General features: G+C 39.3%; 1 protein-coding gene and 1 long non-coding RNA gene across 2 annotated transcripts in view; both read left to right on the top strand.

The window, feature by feature from the left end:
- Nucleotides 1-6,999, top strand: part of TRIQK (triple QxxK/R motif containing) — a 285,666-nt gene extending 278,667 nt beyond the window's left edge. Inside the window, exons 9-10 of the transcript XR_002081102.2 lie at nucleotides 122-202; nucleotides 6,488-6,999. The gene's annotated coding sequence lies outside the window, so the exon portion shown is untranslated. The remainder of the gene's footprint in view (nucleotides 1-121; nucleotides 203-6,487) is intronic.
- A 6,175-nt stretch (nucleotides 7,000-13,174) lies between these two features.
- LOC109269487 (uncharacterized) overlaps nucleotides 13,175-19,349 on the top strand; it is a 172,099-nt gene continuing 165,924 nt past the window's right edge. Inside the window, exon 1 of the long non-coding RNA XR_008419891.1 lies at nucleotides 13,175-14,666. This is a non-coding gene — a long non-coding RNA (uncharacterized LOC109269487). The remainder of the gene's footprint in view (nucleotides 14,667-19,349) is intronic.

The raw sequence follows: 19,349 nt of genomic DNA, 5'->3' as shown, positions 1-19,349 counted from the left end.
CAGATAGATCCAAGACTAGATGGCGAATAATAAGTGTTTTTGCTGCAAAGTTAAAGTTGATACTAAAGAGTTGGTGAGTACTGTATGTAAATAACATACTTTTTCCAAATATCTTTTCTAGGTATAGAAGTTTGATGAAGCGAATGGATAGAAAGAGTGAAAAAAAGAAATTGGAGAGGAAGGTGAAAGAGAGAGGAAACTCGTAAGTACCTTCTGTTATACTTTGGGGCTAATATAGTTATAGCTGTATAAGTTTTAATGGGAAGAAGCTGGAATATCAAAATGGGAAGGGGCTTTAGAGATTATCTAGACTATAGCAGCTTCTTCGTCTTCCAATTTCCAGATATTTCACTCAGTAGACTTAGTTTTTAAAAGTTACATAAGACTATGCATTAATTTTCTCTTGCTGTCATATTAAATTAGCACAGATTTAGTGGCTTAAAACAATACAGATTCGTTATCATACAATTAGGCAGGTAAGAAGTCGAACACAGGTCTTCCTGGGCGAAGATCAAGGTCTCAGCACATCTGCATTCCTTTTGGAGGCCCTAGGGGACAATCTGTTTCTTTCCCTTTTCTAGTTTCTAGAAGCTACTCACATTCTTTGGCTCATCTCCACCTTCCTCCATCTTTAACCACAGCAGTGCTGCATCTCTTAAGACTTTGCTTATGTGTTCCTATCTCTCTTTCTCTCTCTCTCTCTTCTGCCTCCTCTTCCCCTTATAAGGGTTCTTGTGATTAATTGGGCCCACCCAGATAATCCAGGATAATCTCTCTATTGTAAGGTTAGTTTTTTCAGTAACCTGAATTCCATCTGTAATCTTAATCCCCCTTTGCCATGTAACAACATATTCACAGCTTCCAGGGATTAGGACAACATTTTAGGGGATAGAGTGTGGGCGTTATATTAACTACTACACGCTATAATCTCATTTGTAGATGGAAGCCCTATGGGAGAGAGGGATTAGATTTGCCTCTATGGCAAACTTGCTCCATGTTTCTATGTGAATGGAATGAGATAATAACAACCTGCCACCTCTAGTAATTCTGCTCAATGATTCCCAAACTAGAAATGTGTCTTATCTCCGGCTTATAGTCCAGACATTGATTTCCTTTTTAGATATGGTCAGGCTACTGTGTGAACTAAAAGAATCAATGAATCTTTAATTATTGAGTGGCTGCTGTGTGCCTAGAAGTGGACTCCTGACTAAGATCATTCATTGGTGCAATATTTTGGGGATTTGGAAACCAAACCCCTAAAATGTAAACAAAAGAGGGTCTATGTAATAAGGAGTTGGGGTTGTTATCTCATAGTGGTCCAGAGTGTTTCCTGAGCATAAATTTAAAAAAAATTTGGCAATGAAGAGAATGAAATGCAGTAGAAAATAAACTTTTATTATTTTATTATTTTTTTAATGTTTATTTTTGAGAGAGAGATTGAGACTGAGTGCAAGCAGGGGAGGAGCAGAGAAACAGAGAGACAGAATCTGAAGCAGGCTCCAGGCTCTGAGCTGAGCTGTCAGCACAGAGCCCGACGTAGGGCTCGAAGTCACAGACTGCAAGTTCATGACCTGAAGTTCAATGCTTAACCGACTGAGCCACCCAGGAGCCCCAGAAAATAAACTTTTAAATAAAAGATGGAAAAAGCATTGGCCTGTGTGTGAATGTCCTAAAAAGTAAGCACTGCAGTAAACTCTGATCTCCTCAATTCAGAAATGTAAAGTTTATGGGGGAAAACAAAGCATTTAATGATTTTTTAAGGCACAAACAGTAGTAAAAATTGATAAAATATAGTGTAATTTTCCAGCTACATTCAATACAACTAGAATAAAATTTTCAATTAATTTTAATTAGTCATAACAAGGATGCGTTTAATTTTCTCATGTTTATTAATATGATTTAATTTTTTCTATTATCTCACCTCTTCATTGTTCCCTATATCATGAAGTATTTAGCACAGTGACCAGCTAATTGGTCACTCATTCTGTCTTTATAGGAAGAATAAATAAAAAGTAAATTTAATACATTAAATAAAATGTATTTATGGCATCTGAATATTAATATGTTATGTATCATACAAGAACATAAATTAAAGTTAATTAATTAGTTAATTGGTAAGAAAATATTAAAAATAGCTTTGAGCAAATGATTACCTCAGTAAAACAATTCTTTAAAAGTACTAAAAGAGAATGATACAATATAATATTCTACATACAATACAATGCTACATATAAATATCTAGTGATACAGAAATTTTTAAATATACTCTTTGGATCCATGCAACATGACGTATGTTATGATTTCCAAATTTCTCTATGTACTCAGTGGGAACATCTAGTTGGTCAGAAGGAAACAATGTATCAATATGCTTTTTAAAGTTTTCATTTTTGGAAGCCTGGCCCAGTCTCTCACCTATTTTAGGACCTCTCTCAAGTTATAAAGGTATATGCATGCTGTGCAGTCAAAGTAAATGTCACTGAGTTATAAAGATTATCTCATAATGAAACAGTTGTTTATTATCACTAACACTAGGAATATCTATTAATTTATTGAGAAAAAATAACCAGCTGTTATTTTAAGCCCATTATATACATCATCTAAGTTATCTCTTAAAAGTACTAGAAGGTAGGTGTCATTGTGTGCAGTTCACAGTTAAGGTTCAAAAAAGTGGTTAATTAGTCTGCCTTAGGAGCTTGTAATTGATTCTAAGCACCGTGTCCTTCTGCTGGTCTCTAACTGACCCTAACTACTTAAAACTAACCTGATGTATTTTTTAAAATAATACTAAACTGGGGCACCTGGGTGGCTCAGTCGGTTAAGCGTCTGGCTTCGGCTCGGGTCATGATCTCAGTCCATGAGTTCGAGCCCCGCATCGGGCCCTGTGCTGACAGCTCAGAGCCTGCAGCCTGCTTCGGATTCTGTGTCTCCGTCTCTCTCTGCCCCTCCCCTGCTCATGCTCTGCCTCTCTCTGTCTCAAAAAAATAAGTAAAAACATTTAAAAATAAAATAAAATAAAATAATACTAAACTAACAAAACCCTTCTGATGGGCTCCCACAGAACCGAAGGGAGTGTTGTATCACCCTTCAATGTGTTGTAAATAAGGACAGGAAGTCTACATATGAAAATCCTAATTTCAGTACTAAATACCAACTTTAAAATTATTTCTGGGAAAGTAGCAAAGATGACTTTACATCACTTACTTTGGAAAAGAGGAGATGAAATGAAAACTGAATACTGAGGGGCATAAGCAAAGAAAATGATCTTAAATCATGACCTTCTCCTTTCGATATAATTAGGGCCAAGTCCAATGACTAGTTTCAAAAGTCATTGGATGTAGTTAACAAAATATTGTGAGATTCTTTTTCTTTCCACTTCTTTGAATCCAACAGCATTCAAGAATTGTTAAGGACTAATTCTACCTGAAGAATGACCTGGAAATTTTAACCCCAAAGAGAGTTTTTCTAATTATTTTGATTTGTTCTTGAGGGCACATATAGGAAAACACAAGGATAAAATGAAATCTGACAACTTTAAAAAATTGAACTTATTATTCAAATATAAGGTTTTATTTCCTTCATGAGCTTTTCCCTGATTATTTCATCAAAACAGATTTTCAATAGAATAATACATTTTTCTTAGTAGTATTTTCTGCTCTGTTGAATATCTATTTCATACCACAGAAAGTATTTTGGTAAGTGAGTGTTTATGTTATTACAGTAACAGTTCTGTAATTTTTAAAATGTACATCACTTAAGCATTTGAGGCCAAGTTCAAGTAATGACCATCCCATACTTCTCTTCTGTGCTTTTTTTCAATATATTCTGTCATTTGATCTTCAGGGAATCCCACAATATAAGGCAGGACCTCCTGAGGGGTATTATTAGCAATTGAAATTTCTTCCCCTTGTATGGTGCATGCTGACAACTTCTTCATCACTGTCTTCTGCCCAGAAACCTCCCCTGAGTTGTGGACTCCTATATCCAGCTTTCTGCTGGCATCTCTGCCTAGATATCCCATAGGCACCCCAAACTCAACGTGTCTGAACACTTATCACCTTCTCCACCACACAAGCTTTGCTTCCACCGTTCTTGGGTCAGCCTCCATGAGTCCTATACTTTGTATTCTTGAGTCTTCTCTATTTTTGCAGATTTTACTTCCCAAGTATTTCTTGGCTCCTCTCCAATGTCTTCCTCCAAGCTCAGCACCTAAAGGCTCCTACTGGCTTCCTGTAAATCCATCCTTCACAGAGTCACCCAAGTGAATTATTTCAAATCTAAGTATGACTACAGCACTTTCCAGAAGATTCTTTATTGTCTTCAGAATTAAATTCATGTTTCTTAGTGAGAAATATAGACTCTTTGTGAGCCATCCTATACCTTTCCAGCATTCTTCTCCCCTAGTCAAGTTAGCCAGAGTTGATCAGTATTGTTCTGTCTCATTGTTTGACACTTTTTGAACTCTGGTGGCATCCAATCGCTTGAGCCCCTTAAACAGTCACTGTTTCCTAATGTTCTTTGCCTCCTTGAACTGGCTCCATTCCGTTTATAAGACTCTGAGTCTTAGTTCACACGTCACCTCTTCCTCTATCCACACCCACCTGAGATGAGTTCTCTTCTTTGCTCCCACAAACCTGTATGTTCATCATTACAACTGAACACAGGGTCATGTCAAACCTGAGCATTTCTTAAGAAGAATACCTGGAAATATCTGGGGCCTTTCTATTTTCAGTGTCTTACACTTTTTAGGCCATGTGTAAATGTTTGCAGTTGAATGAATAAGATACTAGAATATGGGTATCTCTCTCTCTCTCTCTCTCTGTCTCTCTCTCTCTCTCTCTATATATATATATATTTTTTTTTTTTTTCTTTTTTGGTTACACCATGCTGTCTCTAATGCTGATCCTATCTACTTTAAAACCCAAATAAGTACTGCAATTTTGGTAGGACAGAAATCACTAGTTTGAAATGTTACATTTTCATAGTTTGATACCATACACAATAAGCAGAATTTTAAATGAAAATTGATTGATCTGGTAAAGCGTTCGTATTCTGCTAGCTATTTTCACAGTTTTGGGTCCAAAATCATTATAATATAGTTTCTACTTTAACATTCATCAAAACTACAAAAGAAATGTTGCCATTCATGGATGTATTAGTGCAATAGGGCCCAATGCTGCTTTCAAAGACTATTTTCTTATACAGAGACATTTTATAGTCAGGCAATCATCTTGTTAAACATTTCCTATAAAATTTTAAAAATCATTACCTGGGAGTCTATCACTGTGGCACTAATCACACCTCTACAATTAAGCTTATTTCAACCCTTTCACTGGAATTCTTTTTCTTTAATCAAGGGTTTATTATTGGACTGTTAATGTGAAAGTTGAAATAAAAAAATCTCAGCTCACGAATGAATTCTAATAGCAGTTATAGAAAACCCTGAGAAATTCTAATATTTTTCTGTGAAATTTATGTTAGGATGTGGGTTTAACCCCCCTCCCCCCACTTTTTTTTTTCCTGTAGAATGTTTTGCCTTACTTAAGGCAACTGAAATTTTTCTTCATGTCTTTAAGGATATCCTTAATCTACTGCGTTTGGGTTTTCCTTGGTATGAACACAAAAGCACAATTATTTTATTAAGCTGGAGGTACAAATACATCAGTTTTCTACCTTTTCTACATCACTAAATGGAAGTGCAGTTTTGACTTTTGTAAGGAAAAAAGGATTAGAAAGTAATTTTATCTTGCCAAATGAATCACCCAGCTTTTATACCTCCCAAGAGTTTCACTGAGAAGAATTTTAAGTTCAAGGACAACACGTATCTTTATACCAAGCTAGTCAGATTTCGACTTTAGAATGAGCTAATTTGGTATAAAACTATAGTTTTGAAGCAAATTCACACACGACTGCATTTGCAAAACACAAAAATCCTATGAATAATCAGAGCCACCCTAAACCTCCTGAACTACCTGCTGTGTTCCTCCTCCCTCTTCACCACCACCCCTTCAGTTCAAATCCCAACCATCTGTCACCTGGATCAATATCTTTCTGTCACCTCACATCATCTCTTTCTCCTTCGAATCAATTTTCCTGGTGATAGCCTCAGAGATACATGTTTTTGAGTGATTATACCTTTTTAAATTGGAATACTTATTGGTTGCACTCATTCTGTTTTTCAAGATAAAGAATAAAGCCTTGACATGAGAAGCAGGCATTATTATTTACCTAGCCCTACATCAGTACCCATGTTGGTTCTCCCTTGCCCACCTTACCCCAAGAGCTAGGAAAGCTGATAATCACTTCTCCAACCTTTCTTGCATTTGCAGCTAAAAGACGGCATGTCACAGATTTCTGACCATGGGGTATAATTGTAAATGTGCTGAGGACCAAGAGGACCTTTGCTTTTTCATATGAAACAGACAGATGTAGCTGATGCTGCTACCCTTTCCTTCACTTTTTCCTGCCTTGAATATGGCTACGAGGTCAGGAGTTTCAGCAGCCATTTTATGACCATGAGATGACAAGTGTGAGGATTAAAAGCAACCCACTAACCATGGATAGAGGAAAAACAGAATAAACCCGGGTCTCCATTGGCATCGGTGGACAGCTGAACCAAGGTAAATAATTGTCTACCACTAAAATCTTTGTTATTGAACTTACATTGTTAAAACCGTTAGTAGAATCTTCTATTATTTGAAATCAGAAGCGTTCCTAACAGAAATACATGGCGTACATTGCCTACCATAATTCTCCCACCTTCCAGTGATACCCGTGTTCTTTGAGTTCCTAAAATGTTCATCCCTGCCTTGGTGACTCCTATCATACCACCCAATCCCCCACCCTCACACTTCACCTAGCTAATGCCTTCTCAGTCTCCAAATCACAGTTAAAATGTGTCCAAGAGACTTTCTTTGATCCCTAGAGTAGGTCATCTCCTTCAGTTACATACTCTTGTAACTTCCACTGATTGTCTTTCTTGGTACACATTTGAAGCACATATTCATCCGCATAGGTATTTAATAATATTGTCTTTTCCACGAGAGTGTTCAGGTTGAAGCTATATTGCTTACTATTGTCTGCCCAATTTTTAGCAAACAGCATGGCATTGAATAAGCATTGAGTTACTTCAAGGAAGGAAAGAAAGAACAAAAGAAGGAAGGAAGAAAGTTCATGTGAACTAAAATCTCAAATCTGAAGTTAAACTTGGGCTTTCCTTTGAATTTTTAGCTTTCTATCTCATGATAGTGGTATTTCCCCTGCCAGGTAAGTATTGCTTTCTATCTTACATGTGAAAAAAAAAGAAGGAAAGAAAGAAAGAAAGAAAGAAAGAAAGAAAGAAAGAAAGAGCCTAAAGTGAATGGTCTGTGTTTTTGAAACCCAATACAAAAGCATGATAATGCACTCTGTTGCAGAAAGTGTTAAAAGAAAAATCCATTATTCCTTTATTATTTTGGTTTCATTTGATCTCATTTAATTTTGTCATTACAAAAAAAGCAAAAAACAAAAACAAAAACAACATTGAGTTCACGTGTTCTACTGCAGATTGGTGTTTGATGCATCACTGTCAGAGAGCCAGGAATGGGAAAAGTGATCAGTTTTGACATTGGATTTCATGGCTTGCTAAGGATCCAGTAGACTCCCAGAAGTTTATGCACGGTCTATAAGGGGCCATGAAACTCTCTGAAATCATATACCAAATTTTGTATGTACATGCATTTTTCTAGGGAGAGAGGTTAGAGCTTTAATCAGATTTTCAATATGGTTTTAGTTAAGAATAGGTTAAGGTTAAGAATCACTGGGTTAAGTTACTAAATATAGTGGTGGTTTTGGAAATCAAAAGTTATATACTTTTTAAAAAGATTAACTTATAGGTGTTTACTATATGCATATTTGGGGGAAATGTACTTGTAGTATAAATAAATCCATGTTTTATGGGGTTTTTTAAAGATAATCGGATCAATTAATCAATCAATTTGTTAATCTGCCACTTTGCAATGCACTAAGATAATGACACTTCTTATATATCACTGTGCTAAGCTAATTAAATGCATTATATCACTTAATTTTTCTAGCAAATCTACAAAACTGCTATTATTATCCTCCTTTCCCTAATAAGGGAATACAGTCTCTGAGATTTCCAATAACATGCTCACTGCAGGGTGAGCTGAATGCAGGGAGAAAGTAAAGTAATATATTTCCAGCCTTCATGAAAACCAAGACTTGTGTAAATGAGAAAATAGTGATCATTTGAAAGTAATGTGTTGATAATGGCCAGAGATATAGTAAATGATATTAGTAATAATAAGCACTCTAGGATTTAAAAAAGATCCTTGGGGATTCTGTCTAGACTGTGATCACTGGTTAAAAGCTGAGTAGAAGACAAAAAGAGAAGATTTTAATCAGGATCAGGATCAGGATTTAATCAAGATCGGGACTGACAAGATGAGTCAAGGGGCGAAGGAGTCTGGCTGAGCTAAGCAGTGGACTCTTGTTGGAGCAAGGGTAGATAAGGTTGGAAAGGACGTCTGGGTGTAGTTTGACGGTCTTGTGTACTAAACTAAAACGTTTGACCTTTGCCCTTAGATAATGAGAACCACTTGAAGAGTGTTTTGAGCTGGAAGGTGACATCATGCAAACTGTTTTTAGTAAGATTAATTTGGTACCAGTCCCCTGGATGGACTGGGAATAGGCAAGACCAGAACAAGGTGGTTCAGCCAGAAAAGCATGGAGAACTGAGAGAAACAGTGATGTGGATGGAAAGAAGGGAAGAAGAGGAAGGGAAGGATTTGAAAGGCAATCCCAGGAACAGCTGATTTTGCTCAGTGTAACTGTCTGTTTAAAAATGGGCCTTCCCATAAAAAAGGGGAGAGCAAGCAGGAGGCTCCACATTTGTGAAGTTGGACTCTGAAGGAGCTCCTTATACCTCATCTCCACCCCTTTCAATCTCTACTTCTCCTTCTTTTGCGTTCTGAGTTATCTCTATTTTTGTCTCCATTTTTGATTCCTAGACTTGTTCAACAGACTTATTTTATTCCTGTTGAAGGACAAGCATTCATCTAATGCTAGAAAAACAGTAATAACCAAGAGACGCAAGGCCTTAGCTATGATGGAGCTCTCATTCTATCGTTGATAGACAGTCACCAAGTAAACGAACACATCCACAAGGAAAAAGGCAGAGAATTAAAATAAAGTAATGTGACAGACAATGGCTGGGGGAAATGTAGTCAGAATGTTAAAGTGGCCCTTCTGAGAAAGTGACATTTAAGCAGAGATTTGAATGACAAGAAGCAGACAGCCATACAAAATATTGGTAAAATATTTTTTTAGTGCTCTGTGTACAGGACACAGTGCAATGGCCCCAAGACAGAAATGAACTTGGCTTGTTCCAGAAGCAACAAAGGGACAGTTGGCTTGAATGTGGTAAGGCACAGTGAAAGTGGAAGGAGATGATGTCTGAAAGGTAAGTGGAGACAGGATGAGATAAGGCTGGGTAGGCCACTGTAATAAGTTAGGGTGTTGGCATTGTAATGAGTTAGGGTGTTACTCTACTTGGGAAGGAAAACAATTGGAAAGTTTTCAAGAGGAATGGAAGATAAGAGCTAATTTCCATATTTAAAAGATCACTCTGCTGCTCTCTGGAAAATTGATCACAAGGGCCAGAGGAGAGGCAGGGAAAAGATAGGGAGTATATTGCTGTAGTTCAGTCAAGAAGTCACTGTCAGAGGAGACTTGACCAGAAGTTTTACAGAGAGTAGTAGAGAACTGTTGGGAATTGGGATGTATTTTGAAGTCAGAGTTGCTAATTTTTACTGATGGGTTGGGTGTGGATAAAGAAAGAGCAGAATCCCAAATAAGTCTTAGATTTTTGACTTCAGCATAAACAATGAAACTAGGTAACTGGAAAACATTAAGACTGAGTTGGGGGCAAACAAATTTTTCCTCTCTTGGCTATGTTAAATTCCTCTCTTCTGCTCTATTAGGTTCCAGCCTGACTTTCTCCTCTTTGCATAGAAAGTTGATGACTTAGTAACACCATTCCCTTGAAATATCTCCCTCCCTCACCCTACCAAGATGGTCAGCTCTTCTGTATTAGATTTGGGGGAAGTCTTGACTTCATGGACTGACATTGACAGGTAGCTCATGGTGGCTGGCAGACAGGTGAGGGCAAGCAGCAGGGGTGTTTGAGATATTAAAGAGGACTGTAGGGTGTTAAAACTTAAGGTATTTTAAGGTTTAGGCTTGGAGGATGGGATTGCAATGGATAGACCTCTGGATATCAAGAGAGGAGAAGTAGATATATTTGACAACAATCTGAGATCAAAACAGGAAATTTTCACCATAATATTTTACATGAGTTAGAGATACACTGTGTGGAAAGTCCTGTATTCCTGCTCTACAAAGAAACATATTGTGTAGAGTCAGTCTGGTTGCCAGATCATTGATCAAGAAATCCACATAAACATCTGAACTTTAAAAATGCTCTGAGCTTTCAGAAGTTTGTGCCAATTTAATTATTTCACTAATATTCTTTTATGTTAGCATCCATATATCAGTAAGAAACCTTATTTACAGAATTCACCAGCAGGCTTTAAATGGGAAGCAATTAAAGGTTGAGCCCACTTACAGAAATGGAACGTTCATGTAACTTTTGAGGATCACATCCATTACGTTAAATAAAATACAACTGTGTGAAGGGAGTTGTGTTGTTTAGTGAGGAATTTTGGACCAATATCTCCTGATTTGTTTAGAGATTTGTGGAGGAGAAATGAATGGCAGTTGTCCTTCTCATTCTCAGGGTTGAGTTGTCTCCCAAGAAAAGAATTTTGCAAAAAATATGCTTTTTAAAACCCCAAATTGCCTTTTTCATCTTTAAAAAGGAAGCATCAGAGGAGTTAAGAAAATTTACCATGGTTGAAAATCTACTTCATTTTCTTTACAGATTATTTTGAATCTGCTTTAAGAAATGCGTATGTCCTCTCTAAATACATGGTGGAGATGGTTCATTGAGTGTTATGAAAAGAAAGTTTAGTCTCATTTCCTAAGCAGACTTTTTAACCTGACAGTGCTAAATGGGGAAGAATTCTTCGGGATTATGGCGTGTGTTTTGAAAGAGATCCTGTAACAGCTGGTTATTTTCAGTCATGTTCCCACTGCAGGAAGATACTGCTGTTGTATGAAGTAGGGCGACAGAACCTTGCTATCCATGCAACATTGGAGAGAAAAAAATTTCCTTTTATTTAAAACATTTTTTTTAATGTTTGTCTGTTTTTGAGAGAGAGAGAGACAAGAGTGTGAGCAGGGGAGGGTGAGAGAGAGAGAGGGAGACAGAATCCGAAGCAGACTCCAGGCTCTGAGCTGTCAGCACAGAGCCCAACGTGGGGCTCGAACTCACAAACTGCGAGATCATGACCTGAGCCGAAGTCGGACACTTAACCGACTGAGCCACCCAGGCGCCCCTCATTTTATTTTTTAACATCCACATTTTACTCTTTTGCTTATAGAATATGTATTCATGTGAAAAACTAATGAACCTACTGGCAGTTTCAGATCCTGAAGATCTAGAAAAAAATTTATTTTTAAGTCTCCAAATGGGTGGAGCTTGTGACCTTCCCAGTCATTTCTATGACAGAGAATCTGCGTATTGAACAAGTCTCGAACTCCCCTTTTCTTAACTTACAAGGTACTGGCCTACTTGATAATTCTGATCCAAAAGCTTGAATCATTTTGGGGTGAGATTTCTGTGAGTTCACTGTATGGTGTACTCTGTGGCCATGAGAAATCCATCCATCAGGTACATTTCTGATTGCACACAGGTAAATGGTTTATAGACTGTTAGCCCGCACTGCTGGTTTAGATTTGAGGAATTACTCTACAAGAACAAGGCAGGTTCTATTTTTGACATTTCAGCAATGAGACCACTTGTACATTATGGCCTGATTTGATTTACTGTAAGAAAATAAGAGTGCTGTAATTTGTAAAAGACATTTATTACATGAGTCCAAAAATTTAAAAAAAAAAAAAAATGCTTAGTGTCTCTGTCCATCCCATCTGGTTTTATTTTAATCTCACTCCACTCACATATGAAATTTTGCTTAGCTGTCTTCATTTTCTTAGTCAATCTTGATTAATGGCCTTCAAAGTAAAAATAATTGGCCTGCATCAGGGTTGTTTTATAACTCTTGTTCACAAAGAATGTGAAAGGCTGGAAAATGAGCCTAAACAGAAGGAATGCATTACTCTCGTCTTTGAGAAAGCACAGTCCTTCAGTTGTGTTTCACTGTGTATTTTTATAACAGGCGCCTCCTTGACCGTCCATGATATTGCAGATACGCGGTGCCGAAAGCTTATGTATACTTCGTCAAACTGACCACGGCCACTTGCCATCTCCCGGCGGCCGCCCATGTGAAGTCAGAGCTCAGCCTGGCCAGCCCCACGGGCCTGAGAATTTCAAAAGTAAATTATCAGGAAAGCCGAGGCTCCGAAACCCAGAAGTTAAAAACGGGCAGGGGGGCTAATTGTCTCTGAAGTTTAAATGGCTTGTTTATAAAAGGCTTCTCCAGCATTTGTATTTTTTTCCCCTTTCTTGAAAAGTGTGTTCAACTTGAAAGGAATTGGGGGAAATGCAGGCGCCGCGTGACCGATGTGGATTTGGAATTGAGCTCTGCTTCCTCTCAAGGCCCCCGGTTCTGGGAGAGCCCCGTCCGTTCCGGGGCGCGGGGGCGCTGAACTTTTTTCTGTTTTGAGTTCAGAAAAAAGAAAATAACCCTCTGAGAAGATAATTTCTTTCTTAACGTGAAATTGGTGTAAATGGATACGTGATGTCTCTTAAAAAGCTAGTCGTTTTATGATTGTTACTGATTAGAAAATTAACATCAAGAACTTTCCAGCTTTTCAGTAATCTCCCTACTAACCTCAATTACCCAGTGATTTTTCCCCCCCAAGAAGTTCAGCTGTTCTCATGTTTGGTGTTTTAAAAACAATTACAATTCCCTCTCGGATTTGATTCGTGTTGGATACAACTCAACACACAGGGACCTGTAGACACCAGTAGACCTGTGTCCCACATCCAGCTCGTGTTCATCCAGGACCTCTGTTGGGAACAATTACTTTTGCTCTTTCAACAGCCCCAGAGGTGGGCTGCCTTCTTCAGGGAGGTAGTTGAAAAGGTGAACGGCCGAGGAGAGTTTCCGGACGCGGAGGAAAACTTTTGGACAGATTAGAGCAACTACAGTGGATCCTTGTTGTGTTCCAAGTGTTTTCGTAAAAGGAAAGTGAGTTCTTTCTGAGTTGGGAAGGCCGGATCCTTATACCAGGTCCATAGGCAAAATCTGGATTGAGAATTCCAACCCAGCCTCCTTCAGTCTACCTTACCTTTGCATTTCTACCTGACAGGCTTTCTGGATCTCCTCCTTTCATTAGGGCTTCTCAATCCCTGTCCATTCCTACCCAGCTCCCCTGTCTTCTCAGCCCCTCCCCTCTCTTTTTTGTGTCCCCTGAGCCTTCCTCAGTCCTTTTAAGGCTTCTCCCTTGTCCCCAGAACCCTCTGATCTCTCAAGAGATGTCACTGGAATTTTCTTGCCTGGTGATTCGAGTTCCTTTTTTTGCACACATCACATCATAGAATGGTTTCATTTGTCAGAAATAATGGGGCAATCACAAATAATTTTCCAGTCTATCATACCTACCCATTCGGCTCCTCTGACACACACTGATCCCTAATCTAGTCTGAATACTATATATTTGCAACAGTTTGTTATTTATTTAGAAATCTATTAACAGTAGTTCCTGCCATTTATTGGATGATTTCTGAGTCTGTGTCACTGCACGAAGCATTTCAGAATTTATTCAGCACCTGGTTTATGCTAAACTAACAATAATGTTTTGATATATTATCTGTTAATCCTTAGAACTAAGAAATGAGTATTATATACTCATTTGACAGGTGAGTGAACTTAACCTTGGTCGCAGGTTAAGGGAATGAATCCAAGTGACGGTTTTAATCCAAACCCCTTTTTCTTAACCTCTCTATCAGGGTTTCTAACCTTGGTACTATTGACATTTGAGAGGCAGATAATCCTTTGTCATGAGGGGCTCTCCCATGCTTGGTAGGATGTTTAGTGGCCTCCCTAATCTCTACCTACTACATGCAAGTGTCACCATCCTTGCTCTGCACCCAAGGTCAGGTCAAACAAAAATTTCCTCGGGCACCTGGGTAGCTCAGTTGGTTAAACATCTGGCTCTGGGTTTTAGCTCTGGTCATGATCTCGCGGTTCATGAGTTCTAGCCCAGCATCAGGCTCTGTGCCGACAGCTCAGAGCCTGGAGCCTGCTTCAGATTCTGTGTCTCCCTGTCTCTCTGCCCTTTCCTCACTTGTGCTAGCTCTTTCTCTCTCAAAAATAAATAAATAAACAAAACAACAACAACAACAAAGTTAAAAAAAAAAAATCCCTCACACATTGCCACATGTCCCCTAGGGGAGAGAACCACTGCCCTACCTGTTGCCATTGTACAGAGATTTTCTCGTTTGTAATTTAACGAATCTGGACAAAGCTCTATCGGGTCACCAATGCTGGTTCAATATGAACACAGTCTCAACCACGGTCAATCCCAAGAGATGGGGAAGAGGCAGCAAGGACTGGTCAGAGAGGCCCTGTGGAGAAGCCCAGGTATGTGAGTGATTACCACCTTCCCCAAAAGGCTTGTCAGAAGCCAGATCGAATTTCTAAAAAGTAATGGCAGTGGGTACACTGTTACACATTCAAGTTTATGAACTCCCTGGCAGATGGCAGGCTCCCATCCACCCTTCCAAGGAAGGAGCAAAGTGAGATGTGACTGCCTTGGTGGATCTTGAATAGTGTGTAGGTAAGTGGCTGGCAGCTTCCAGACACGGCTCTGACTCTGCTCCCGGTCTGAGCTGTGTTGACCCCTAAGCGGGCAGACGCTATGTCTCTTCTCCACCAACCCGGTCAGGACTGTAAGCCCCCAATGCCGAGCTGATGTTTTGTCAACTGGTGTAACTCCACTTTCTGCGGATTCTCACTCCCTAATTTTAAGTCTTCCAGTTCTTGGTTTATATTTTCACACAAAAAATGGGTGCACTTTCAAAGAGGGGCAGTCTCTCACCCAATCACATTGGCCTGGGGCCTCGATTCACACATGTCTGACTCAGGAAGCACCTTCTCTGGGATAATCTCACAGGCACATTTTCCAGCTTCTTAACTAGGCCACGTGGTCACAGAGTGGAAAGAATATCAGGCTTGCTGCTGCGACGTGCAAGATGTTACTGAACCTCTGGCTTAATTTGAAACTGCCACCTGACCTAAACTTTAGGGCTGGGGGCACTCCCAGGAGGAAAGCAGATCTTAGCTGTGACCTGATTGATGTCTAGTGCTGAGGACTAAATTGTGGCCTTCAGACTGAAGCGCTAACCCCTAATATGACTGTGTGGACACAGGACCATCAGACAGGTAATTCAGGTTAAATGTGGTCATAGGATAGACCCTAATCCGATAGGACCAGTGTTCCTATAAGAAAAGGAAACACACCAGAGATCTCCCTTGTCTCTGCACATGCACAGAGAAAGGGCCATATGTGGAGGACACAGCACAAAGAAGGCCATGTGATATCAAATGATATCTGATAGATATTATATGATTTCACTCATACGTGGAATTTGAGGAGCACCACAGATGAACATAGGGGAAGGGAAAGAGATATAAGATAAAAACAGAGAGGGAGGCAAACCTTAAGAGACTCTTAAATTCAGAGAACAAACTGAGGATTGCTGGAGGGGAAGTAGGTGAGGAGATGGGCTCAACAGGTGATGGGCACTAAGGAGGGTACTTGTTGGGATGAGCACTGGATGTCATATGTAAGTGATGAATCACTGGGTTCTACTCCTGAAGCCAAGACTACACCATATGTAAACTAACTTGAATTGAAATAATAATTAATCATCATCATCATCATCATCATCATCATCATCATAAAGGCCATCTGCAAGCCAGGAGCAGAGGCTTCACCAGAAACCAACCCCGATGGTATCTGACCTTGGATTTATAGCTTTCAGACTGTGAGAAAAAAAAAAAAAATCTTGTTTAAGCCACCTGGACTATGGGATTTTGTTATGATAGCCCTAGCAGATTAACCCAGGTAAAGTGGGAGAGAGGGAGTTTCGGGTCGGGGTGGTCGGGGGAGGGAAAGACTCGTTCTCCCAGCGAAGATTTAGCAAGACACTACGTCCAGCACAAGGCGTCAGTTCACGCAATATCTGCCCCCCTCCCAGCCCCCACCTCTCAAATTATATCTATCCACCACTAATCTTATGCTAAAATAGACATGGTCCTTTCTCGGGTTCAAGAAGAAAGCTTGGTGTGTGTGGTGTAATACCTGAAATCCCTCAAAGCGTTTCAGGTTTGTCTGCAGCCCCAGTGGTACACAGTGCACAGGCCCTAAGACTGGATAACATATTTAAAAAGGGAAAGAAAGGGCTTTTTACCCAGAGCGAGTGCCTAGTGAGGGGTGAGGTGGGCACACGGAACACGTGGCCTAATTTGTGTGTTCTGAAGCCCTGTAAATCAGATGCTAATGCTAATGAGTTTTAAATTTACGGAAATGGAGTCTTTAAGCTGTTTGAACTCTTATCAGTTTAACTATGTGTCAAGTAGCAAACTCCTTTAGGAGACTCCAAAGAAAAAAAATATATTGACAACACATTTTAAACAAGGAATAAATGTAACTGTCGTGTTCCAGAGTTAACAGCTTACTTGCTCTAGAAAAGAGAAAATAATGGAAGCTGAGGAGCACCATCATTCCCACTTTAATTAAACAGCATCCCTGTGTCTTTATAGTGAACTCAAATAGTTGATATTTATGCCCAACAATTTTGACAACTACAGAATGTGAGGACAATTAGGACCAAAAATCTACATCCTCGGGTGGGTTTTGCATGTTTTGAGGGGCCTAGGTAAATTGGAAGGGGTACTCAGTCCTTCCTTTCCCTATGCCCAGCCTCTCTAGCTCCCTTCCAACCCCTACTGAAGAAATCGGCCCTGATCTCTTCCTACAATATGCAGCTATCTGCTGTTTCTTACCCAAACATTTGCAATTCACCAAGGAGAATGTGAGATGCATCTTGCATGCTTATCAAGCTCCACGAGAACTTTACAGCTTACTGCCTGCCTCAGGATCCCAGTTCCCTGGTGCTTATGCATAAGCAATGGATTTATGCAAACATTGTAACATTTCCAAACAGACTGTGACATGAGTCGCTCCTAGTTCATATAAGGTTCAGATATGCAGCGTGTTTTCTGCTGGTACTAGATCATTCATCTCATCAAGTTTAAAATGTATCATCTCAGCTTATAATGTTGTCAATATAAAATGTCATAACGTGCTACTCAATTTGAACAGCAAGACGGATATTAATCTCAGAGGTTTCCGTGCGTGGCTCGGGTAGGATTGTGTAATGTGCAACAGCACTGGTCTGTTTGTTTGCATCACACACCATATGCATAGGTGGTAAACATTTTGTTGTATTATAGACCGTCTACTCATTCTCCTTGATCTAGAGTGTTTATATAGCCCCAGTGGTATAATATGCATTATAACTTAAATTGGATAATATATTTAGAAAGAAAAAAAAGGCTTTACAAAGAACAGCATCATCAAAGGATAATGATAACATGCCTATTTACATAATGATAATGCACATATTTACTGCCAAGCGTGTTTGTTTTGCATTAGTGTTTGTAGCAGGGCACGGGGAATTAAAGAATTACAAAAGGGAGTTTTTCTAGCCTCCATTACTGTAGTAGTAAGGTGGTTATTGGCAGTGAAGAAAGAAATGGAAACACCCATGTTTGAACTGGTGAAAATAAAAAGAACAATGCTAGTTGTTAAGTTCGCATTGTTTGTGGGTACAAAAAGGCATGTGCCCAAACTCTTGACTTTTTTTCTAATTCTGAAACACGGTGTCTCTTCAAACAAGTAAAACCTCTTGCACAGATTGGTTTTGGCAGCAAGCATCAAAAATTAAATACATAAGAAACATCTCTGTCGGTTGTGTGCATTCCTAACAAACACATGTTTAAGGAAAGCCACCGTTGAAATAATTTACTACAAGTTGTGAAAATCTGCATTTTTGCTTTCTGCATCCAAAACTGTGAATTTTATTTATATGTCTACAAAAGCCTGGAAACTTGCACTTAAAAAAAAAAAAAGTTGGGAGATGTTATTTTGTGAGCTGTCATATGTTTTCTGAACTTTTTATAATAGAAAAGAGTCTCTGAAGAGCCCTTTTCCTCACTCCTGTAACAAAGGCATGTCCCAGTTTATTAAAAAATCATACACAACAATACTGCTTGCCAGGTTTTATAGTCCTAATGAAAATTTGGTCCAGAGCACAAAAATTATCTGGAAAAATGCCTGAAATTTCCCTGTCGCAGATGTTTCAACAGAAGGTGCTTGCATGCCATTCGTTAATACGGCGCCATACGGGACTCAGTGTGACCACTGCAATATAACCAGTAAGTAACACACGCAGCGTGCGCCGGGCTGCGCCAAATTCGCCGTCTGTTGTGTGGGACTCGTATCCCATGGATTGAGACGTACCTTGATGAAACTGCATTGTCATGGAATGATAATATTTGTGGATCACCATGCACAGAAAACATCCTATCGAGAATGTGGGAGGTCCATGGAAATATTCAGAGCATTTCTTGGCATTGTAGTTGTTCAGAATGGATGTGAATATTACTGTTTACAGTCCTTCCCGCCCGCTCCCCCCCCCCTTCCAGTGCCAACTTACAGGAGTAACTCCATAGAGAGAACATTACTTGTTCAAAGAATATTAGTTTGGAGGAACGTAATTAAAAGCCATGTGGAAGTCGTTTCATCTGTGTATGGAAGGAAATGCTCAGGCTGGCTTAGTTTATTCTTCCCTTTAAAATATATATGAGAGAAGTGACTCCATGCTCACTTTCTTTGAAATAAAACAAATTTATTCATCCTTGCAGAGGCTGGTAAAAATAGAGGTGCATCTAAGATGCTTCTCTCAGACACTGCATTTTTCCACTGACCCTACATGATTCTTGCTGGACAAGACTATGGGTAGCGATTCATTCCAAGGAGCAGATTTGCAACTACCCAATACATATTCCATGCTCCAATCTGGCTGCTAGGTCATGAAAATACTGTGCTTTATGCTGCGTTACTGCAGGGTAGGGAGATGGCTGGAAGAGGGCGGGGGAATCATTTACCCTGTACCTCTTGGTCAGGAAGGGGTGCTGTTGGGATGTGTACACAAAGTTGTTGGTATTTTTTTGAAGTATCACTTGGCTGAATACAAA

Source organism: Panthera pardus, unplaced genomic scaffold (genome assembly GCF_024362965.1).
Source record: "Panthera pardus isolate Hobbes unplaced genomic scaffold, ASM2436296v1 HiC_scaffold_7, whole genome shotgun sequence".
Taxonomy (NCBI): Eukaryota; Metazoa; Chordata; class Mammalia; order Carnivora; family Felidae; genus Panthera; species Panthera pardus.
Note: the sequence above shows the minus strand (reverse complement) of the source record. Positions and strands in the feature narration are given on the sequence as shown.